Source organism: Triticum dicoccoides, chromosome 7A, assembly GCF_002162155.2.
Source record: "Triticum dicoccoides isolate Atlit2015 ecotype Zavitan chromosome 7A, WEW_v2.0, whole genome shotgun sequence".
Taxonomy (NCBI): Eukaryota; Viridiplantae; Streptophyta; class Magnoliopsida; order Poales; family Poaceae; genus Triticum; species Triticum dicoccoides.
The window spans coordinates 48923824-48932158 of record NC_041392.1 but is presented as its reverse complement, the minus strand read 5'-3'; the positions used below and the strand labels follow the sequence as shown (position 1 = coordinate 48932158).

Genomic DNA, 8335 nt, shown 5'->3' with positions numbered 1-8335 from the left:
TTCATGACTTCATCTTCTCGGTCGTCGCGATCGAATATCATATCACCCTCTCCGATGTTGTTTAGAAATTCGGAGCCGTCAAAATCTTCTTCATTCTGATCATCATCTGGCCCGCGTATGATATCGAACATGGTCTGTTCTCTCTCTCTGTCGGTATTGTCCGCCATAGCTTTTATTTAACTATGCCAAAAGAAATATAAAACAATTTAGTATAATCTCGAATAATAGATATAATCTCGAATACATCGTCTCGAATAATAGATATAATCTCGAATACATCGTCTCGAATAATAGATATAATCTCGAATACATCGTCTCGAATAATAGATTTAATCTCGAATACATCGTCTCGAATAATACATATAATCTCGAATACATCGTCTCAAATAATATATATAATCTCGAATAAATCATCTCGAATATTATATATCGAATACATCACTAGCTAGCTAGCTAATAAAGATCGAATACTAGAGAGTAATCTAGGCGGTGGACAACCAAAGTGAAGGAACCATCACTGGATCATAGCTCGGGTGATCTCCCCAAAGAACCTGCCAGGTATTGGAGAACCTGACGTCCATAGCAGCCATGTAGCGATGGACATGCTCGTCCTCCTCCCTGACACGGCGATGTACCACCTCCGGCGGGGCCGGCTCCCTCCGCACCGAAAGTGGCCCATGCGAATGCCACCAAAGGAGATGAGGGTCGACGACGGGACCCGGGGCCGGGTTCCTCACCAAGCGTCGCGCCCCTGAAGGTAGCACCTCGCAGTGCCAGCCCGGCGGAGCCCAGTCCCGGACATGGGTCCTCTGAAGCAGGACGTCGTCGCGAACGGGTCGACGGTGAGGATGCGGGCCGGGCATCGTCGACAACAAATACTATATGCAAATGTAACACTAATTATGCTATCATTGCATATGTCAAAATTCTATATGCTATTTCATACTAATTAAGCATCTAACACTAAAAACAGAAAAAACAACTTCTATACATCCATTAAAAACAGAAAAACAACATTATATAAAAAAATTCCATACTAATTAAACACTAATTATATCCATCTAACATGCATTCATACATATATACTAGTGAAAAAATAATAATCTGAAAAATCTAAACTAATTAAACATACAAAATACGTATATACTAATTAACTTAATTAAGGAAATGTGCGTGTGTGTGTGTGTTCATGCTTGTGTGTGTATGGGCTCGGGGAGGGGCGGCGGCCACCGGGGGCGAGGGATCGGAGAGGGGTTAGAGGGGGAGAGCTCACAGCGGGGCGACGGCGACGGTGAGGCGACGGCCCGGGGCGTGATGGGGCGGCGACGCGGGGACGACGCGACATGGACGGGGACGGGCCCGGGGCGGCGATGGAGACGAGGGCGGCGACGGCGACGGGGGCGGCGACGGGGGCGACGACGGGGACAGGGGCGGCGACGGGGATGAGGGCGGCGACGAGGATGGGGGTGGCGACGGCAACGGCGTGCGACGGGGGCGGCGTAGGACGGGGGCGGCGTCGATCGATCGGGAAGAAACAGAGGGGGAGAATGAAATTTTTTGAAGTGTTGTATATATAGAAGGCACCTTTAGTACCGGTTGGAGCCACCAACCGGTACTAAAGGTCTATTTTGGCTAGCCCAAGCGGCGGGAAGCGACCCCCTTTAGTACCGGGTGGTGGCTCCAACCGGTACTAAAGGCCCCCCCCTTTAGTACCGGTTGGTGCCACGACCCGGTACTAAAGGGTGTGCGCTGCCAGGCGAGGGGCGCAGAAGTTTAGTCCCACCTCGCTAGCCGAAGGGCGCTCACACCTGCTTATAAGCCCCGCCGCCGTTGCTGTCTCGAGCTCCTCTCTAAAGCAGGCCTTCTGGCCCTACCTCTGCTACTCTGCCCTGTGGGGCCTATTGAGCTTGCGGGCCTGCATCCTGGCCCAACAACAGGTTGGGTTTCTAGTCGTATGCAGGCCGCTGTGGCCCGGTAGGTGGGCTTTTTTTCATTTAGTTTTTTCTTTTCTGCTTTATTTATTTTGTTTTATTTATTTTTAGTTGTTTTTTGCTGTATTTAGAGTTTCTTTGTGAATATTTTTGATAGTTTTTAGAAACTTTCAGTTAGTGCCGGTAGTTTTTAAATTTGAATAGTTTAAATTTTGAATTATTTGAAATTTGTGTGAATCACTAGTTTGTGAATAACTTAACTTTAAAAATACATTTTCCAGTGATTCTTTTTTCTTATGATTAATATTAGTGTGTTTTATCATTATATTCAATTTGGTAATGCTTAAGTTATTTAAAAAATGAAATGCCTTTGTAACGGATGAGTTTTTGTCTGAAACCCTGATACTTCGAAACAGATTGTCCATTCTGTACACGAAGTGCATCCAGTTTTTGCGGTAACCCTTTCTACTTTTTTGCACATGCTATGTGGGTGAAATTATGATACCATGCCAACTTTCATCCTTTTCTGAGTTCATTTGAAATGCTTTTCAATTTCAGGGTCATTTAGCTGAAAAAATCAGTAAATGCATGAAAGAATTTGCTTGCACGTAAAATTTCTTCGCGTTTCAAATGCCAAAATACATAACTAGCTACCCTAACTATTACAGAGATTCCCTCCTGGGTGTGAAACACAGAAGAAAGTGATGATAGTTAAGCCGATCACATCCCAGATCTTTGGGTGTGAAACTTTTTCTTCGCGTGTGTCCCTTTGCATCGTAGCCCTGGAAAATCTTCATCATTTAACGGGATGCTCGGGTCAATATTCACTGTGAATGGAGCAATTTCATCAAACTTTTCATAATCTTCTGACTTGTCTGTCTTGTCATCCACTCCCACGATGTTTCTCTTCCCAGAAAGAACTATGTGCCGCTTTGACTCATCGTACGATGCATTCGCTTCCTTATCTTTTCTTTTTCTTGGCTTGGTAGACATGTCCTTCACATAGAAAACCTGTGCCACATCATTGGCTAGGACGAATGGTTCGTCTGCATACGCAAGATTGTTGAGATCCACTGTTGTCATTCCGTACTGCGGGTCTTCCGTTACCCCGCCTCGTGTCATATTGACCCATTTGCACCGAAACAAAGGGACCTTCAAACCACGTCGATAGTCAAGTTCCCATATGTCCTGTATATAACCATAATATGTTTCCTTTCCCGTCTTGGTTTCTGCATCAAAGCGGACACCACTGTTTTGGTTGGTGCTCTTCTTATCTTGGGCGATCGTGTAAAATGTATTACCATTTATCTCGTACCCTTTGAAAGTCATTATATTCGAAGATGGTAACTGGGACAGCAAGTAGAGGTCATCTTCAATAGAGGTGTCATGCATGGTACGTGCTTGCAACCAGCTGGCGAAACTCCTGGTTTGTTCACGTGTAATCCAGTCATCAGACTGCTCCGGGTGTTTGGAGCGTAGCAAATTCTTGTGTTCATCCATATACGGAGCCACAAGGCGGAATTCTGTAGTGTGCTTCAGTGAGAGAATGTCCGTCCATACATATTATTTGTTCCCCTCCTAGCGTGCCTTTTCCATCCAGTCTGCCCTTATGCCGCAATTCAGGAACACCAATCGGCTTAAGGTCAGGAATAAAGTCAATACAAAACTCAATGACCTCCTCATTTTGACGGCCCTTGGAGATGCTTCCTTCTGGCCTAGCACGGTTATGAACATATTTCTTTAAGACTCCCATGAACCTCTCAAAGGGGAACATATTGTGTAGAAATACAGGACCCAAAATGTTAATCTCTTCGCATAGGTGAACTAGGACGTGCGTCATGATGTTGAAGAAGGATGGTGGGAACACCAACTCGAAACTGACAAGACATTGCACCAAATCATTCTGTAACCTTGGTATGATTTCTGGATCGATTACCTTCTGAGAGATTGCATTGAGAAATGCACATAGCTTCACAATGGCTAATCGAACGTTTTTCGGTAGAAGCCCCCTCAATGCAACCGGAAGCAGTTGCGTCATAATCACGTGGCAGTCATGAGACTTTATGTTCTGGAACTTTTTCTCTGCCATGTTTATTATTCCCTTTATATTCGACGAGAAGCCAGACGGTACCTTAATACTGAGCAGGCATTCAAAGAAGATTTCCTTCTCTTCTTTGGTAAGAGCGTAGCTTGCATGACCCTGATGTATGCCGTCTTTTCCGTGCATACGTTGCTGGTCCTCCCATGCCTCAGGTGTATCTTTTGTCTTCCCATGCACGCCCAAGAAGCCAAGCAGGGTCACACAAAGATTCTTCGTCACGTGCATCACGTCGATTGCGGAGCGGACCTCGAGGTCTTTCCAATAGGGCAGGTCCCAAAATATAGATTTCTTCTTCCACATGGGTGCGCATCCGTCAGCGTCATTCGGAACAGGTTGTCCACCAGGACCCTTTCCAAAGATCACCTTCAAATCCTTGATCATATCATGTACATCAGCACCAGTACGGTGTCTAGGCTTCGTCCGGTGATCCGCCTCACCTTTGAAATGCTTGCCTTTCTTTCTTACGGGATGCCTGCTCGGAAGAAATCGACGATGTCCCAGGTACACATTCTTATTAGCCAAATATATATTGTCGGTATCGTCCAAACAGTGCGTGCATGCGCGGTATCCCTTGTTTGTCTGTCCTGAAAGGTTACTGAGAGCAGGCTAATCATTGATGGTCACGAACAGCAACGCCTTTAGGTCAAATTATTCCCCCATGTGCTCATCCCACGCACGTACACCTGTTCCATTCCACAGTTGTAAGAGTTCTTCAACTAATGGCCTTAGGTACACATCAATGTCGTTGCTAGGTTGCTTAGGGCCTTGGATGAGCACTGGCATCATAATGAACTTCCGCTTCATGCACAACCAAGGAGGAAGATTATACAAACATAGAGTCACAGGCCAGGTGCTATGGTTGCTGCTCTGCTCCCCAAAAGGATTAATGCCATCTGCGCATAGACCAAACCATACGCTCCTTGCGTCATCTGTAAACTCCTTCCCGTACTTTCTTTCGATTTTTCTCCACTGCGACCCGTCAGCGGGTACTCTCAACTTTCCGTCTTTCTTACGGTCTTCTCTGTGCCATCGCATCGCCTTGGCATGCTCTTTGTTTTGGAACAAACGTTTCAACCGTGGTATTATAGGAGCATACCACATCACCTTGGCAGGAATCTTCTTCCTGGGGCGCCGGCCCTCGACATCACCAGGGTCATCGCGGCAGATCTTATAGCGCAATGCACCACATACCGGGCAAGCGTTCAAATCCTCGTACTCACCGCGGTAGAGGATGCAATCATTAGGGCATGCATGTATCTTCTGCACCTCTAACCCTAGAGGGCAGACAACCTTCTTTGCTTCGTACGTACTCTCGGGCAATTCGTTGTCCTTTGGAAGCATATCCTTTATCATTACCAGCAACTTTCCAAATCCCTTGTCAGATACACCATTCTCTGCCTTCCATTGCAGCAATTTCAGTGTGGTGCCCAGCTTTTTCTTGTCACCTACGCAATTCAAGTACAACAATTTTTTGTAATCCTTTAACATGCGCTGCAACTTCTTCTTCTCCAAATCACTTGCGCAGTTTCTCTTTGCATTGGCAATGGCCCGACCTAGATCATCAATGGGCTCATCTGATGCCTCTTCTTCAGCTTCTTCCCGCATTGCCGGCTCAGCTTCTTCCCGCATTACCGGCTCAGCTTCTTCCCCCATTGTTGTATCATCGTATTCAGGGAACCCATCGCCAGGATAGCTGTCGTCGTCCTCTTCTTCTTCATTGTCTTCCATCATAACCCCTCTTTCTCCGTGCTTGGTCCAAACATTATAATGGGGCATGAAACCGAACTTAAACAGGTGGACGTGAATGGTTCTTGACGTAGAGTAATTGTGACCATTCTTACAGCGAGCATATGGACAAGGCAAAAAACCATCCGCCCGCTTGTTTGCCTCAGCCGCAAGTAGAAAAGTACGCACGCCCTCAACGAACTGGGGAGAGCATCGGTCATCGTACATCCATTGCCGGCTCATCTTCATTACACAACACCGAATAGACCAAATTAATACAAGTTCATACATAAAGTTCATACAACACTTAAATGCAACAAACAAATAACTCTCTAGCTAAAGAATTTAAATGCAACAACAAATACGATCAAGATCGCAACTAAGGTAACAATGGATCCAACAGCATAATGATACCAAGCCTCACTATCGATGGCATATTTTCTAATCTTTCTAATCTTCAAGCGCATTTTCTCCATCTTGATCTTGTGATCATCGACGACATCGGCAACATGCAACTCCAATTCCATCTTCTCCCCCTCAATTCTTTTCAATTTTTCTTTCAAGTACTCGTTTTCTCTTTCAACTAAATTTAACCTCTCGGCAATAGGGTCGGTTGGAATTTCCGGTTCACATACCTTCTAGAAAAAATTTCTATGTCAACTTGATGGGCATAATTTGTCATAAACACGAAATGCAACTAGTTTTAAAAGAGAATATACATACCACATCCGAATCATAACAAGGACTAGGGCTGACGGGGCGGATATCAAAACCATGGCACTATATGTATAACAAACAACGTACGGGTAAGATAATTATACGAGTAACTATATATCCAAATCACACAAACATCAATTTTTATATAAAATTTCATGAACAAGAGGCTCACCACAAGGTGGTGCCGGCGATGGGACGGTGCGGGCGATCGACGGTGGCTACGATGGAGATTTAGAAGGCACTAAGTAAACCACACCTACATATGCAAACTAAGTGTTATTTTTGACCTCAAATTGCATATAAATCAAATACTAGCACATATATATATATATCCTCCCAAATTACTAAACTCACAAATTAATCACTATATAAACCAATGCAAGAGCTAATCTAGCAATGAGAGATGAAAGGACAAAGTTGCTAACCTTTGTGATCATTTGAATGGATGAGGGCCTTCAAATCTTGACAAATTTTGGGCAAATTTTGTGATGAACTCGAGAGGAAGAAGGGAAGAACAGAGGAGAGGGCCGGAGAGGGGAAAGGGGGAAGAACAGAGTGCTGGTGGACGAAGGGTTTATATAGGACGACCTTTAGTACCGGTTCGTGGCACGAACCGGTACTAAAGGTGCTGGAGGGGCCCCACTCTGACAGCATCCTGCCATCACTCTCATTAGTACCGGTTCGTGGCACGAACTGGTGCTAAAGGTTCGCCACGAACCGGTACTAATGAAAGCGGCCCGGCTATCCGTTGGAACCGGCACTAATGTATACATTAGTGCTGGCTCAAATACAAACCGGCACTAATGTGCTTTACGTTTGACCTTTTTTCTACTAGTGGTAGCCAGTGATAAAATTTGTGTCAAGTACGTGGTTCGAAATACGCGCCAATGAAGAATTCCAAGCAACCAGGATACCATGCACCCCTGGTCTCGGTCGTCGGAAGATAAGCAAACCCGTCATAGGCGGGGCCTAAACATTGCGTAACCGTAATGAAAGGATGATTACGGGACATGATGATGTGCTCCCGCCTTCCCAGGTCAACATCAACCACGCCATGAGTGGCACCATTATTTTATGTTAAAAAAGAAAAGAAAGAAAGAGTGATACTACCAACAATACTATCGGGCCCTATCTGACGCCGAAGCGTCTCGGGCGGGCTGTTCTTTCGCAGGCCGACTGATTATCCGAACTGCCGCATCTCCTTCGTTCTCGTCCTGTTCTCTGAGTCGTCCGTTTGGGTAGTTCGCTGTGGCCGGGTCCCTCACGAGTCACCACGACAACATGGCCATGGGCCGTGGCAATTGGGGTTTCAGACACCTCGATCGATTGTCGTCGTTACGTAGTAAGTTGGTGCCGACATGCGAGCCGCCTGAATTATTGCGTGGCTGCTACGTGCTACTACGTGACAGCGACATGTACAGGAATACAAGATACTCGTCCAGACGTCCACCTGCCGGCGTCGCCCGTGATGCAGTACACACGTAGATTTTAGATATTTTTGACCGCCGCGAAAACAAGAAAAAAAAGGAGCGCCGTTGCCGGGGATCGAACCCGGGTCACCCGCGTGACAGGCGGGAATACTTACCACTATACTACAACGACTTGGGCGCAAACTGTTTTGACTGTTCAATTATATCCATATTCATGCGAACCTGTCAGTTTGGTTGAGTGGTCGGCAGCCAGTGGGTCACATCCAAGCTAGGTGGCAGGCGACCCAGCCGGGCCTCTGGGTGGAGCCTACGTACGACAGGAAACGTCGGGGAGACATAAATCGGACACCCGATCGACCCAGAACATGTTACATCATGGAGTATATCCCAGTACTGCAGCTACGTCCGGGCCATGTGTATCCTCCAGATTT

The 8335-nt window shown here is 46.1% G+C and overlaps 1 non-coding gene across 1 annotated transcript; it reads right to left on the bottom strand.

The window, feature by feature from the left end:
* Window positions 1-8004: 8004 nt before the first annotated feature.
* TRNAD-GUC lies at window positions 8005-8076 on the bottom strand. Its single transcript has one exon. It is a non-coding gene; the product is annotated as a tRNA-Asp (tRNA).
* Between the last annotated feature and the right edge of the window lie 259 nt (window positions 8077-8335).